Source organism: Hoplias malabaricus, unplaced genomic scaffold (assembly GCF_029633855.1).
Source record: "Hoplias malabaricus isolate fHopMal1 unplaced genomic scaffold, fHopMal1.hap1 scaffold_90, whole genome shotgun sequence".
NCBI classification, from domain to species: Eukaryota; Metazoa; Chordata; class Actinopteri; order Characiformes; family Erythrinidae; genus Hoplias; species Hoplias malabaricus.
Genome location: NW_027101121.1, coordinates 15,333 through 15,949, shown reverse-complemented (window position 1 = coordinate 15,949; position 617 = coordinate 15,333). Strand labels below are relative to the sequence as shown.

Here is a 617-nt window from a genome sequence, read left to right as displayed (position 1 = left end):
ATTGCCTTATTAACAACTACAGTCCTCCGCTCTACCAACTGAGCTATCAAAGACGCTAGCCTAAAGAGTTGGACTGAAAACTGACAAGTGCATTTAGGACAGACTCGGATGCTCTCCTATGATTGTAGAACGAGTACATCTGGCAAAAGCCTAGCCCTAGCTCCTGAACTTAATCCTATCTCCTTCCTTTCAGACGTGGCTGAAAACGGTGTCCCTGGTGGTCTAGTGGCTAGGATTCGGCGCTCTCACCGCCGCGGCCCGGGTTCGATTCCCGGTCAGGGAAGCGTGTGCTTTCTTGCACACCAAGTCCACTACAAGACTCTGGAAGCCCCCTACCCACATGCTGTGTAGGTTAAAGGAATGTAAAGCGTCCTCCTTCTGCTACTTCCTTTTTTGCCAAATTTCTAAACGACACGTTGCTGCCTCATTCACCACCTCCACACACCCACACCAGCGTGGCTTTATGCTTTCAAGTCTGCAAGTCTTTTAGGGAGGCAAGATAAAGTTTGAGAAATTTGAATGGAACAGTGTAAATGATCCGTCACTGCCTTCAGCATATTGCACTCTGGCATGCCAGCGCATCTGCAGGCAGGCACCTGGCCATGATATCCGGCAGT

At 49.8% G+C, this 617-nt stretch overlaps 1 non-coding gene across 1 annotated transcript; it reads left to right on the top strand.

Annotated features, from left to right (window-relative positions):
* The first annotated feature begins 211 nt into the window (after window positions 1-211).
* On the top strand, window positions 212-283 carry trnae-cuc (transfer RNA glutamic acid (anticodon CUC)). The gene has a single exon. It is a non-coding gene; the product is annotated as a tRNA-Glu (tRNA).
* The last annotated feature ends 334 nt before the right edge of the window (window positions 284-617 follow it).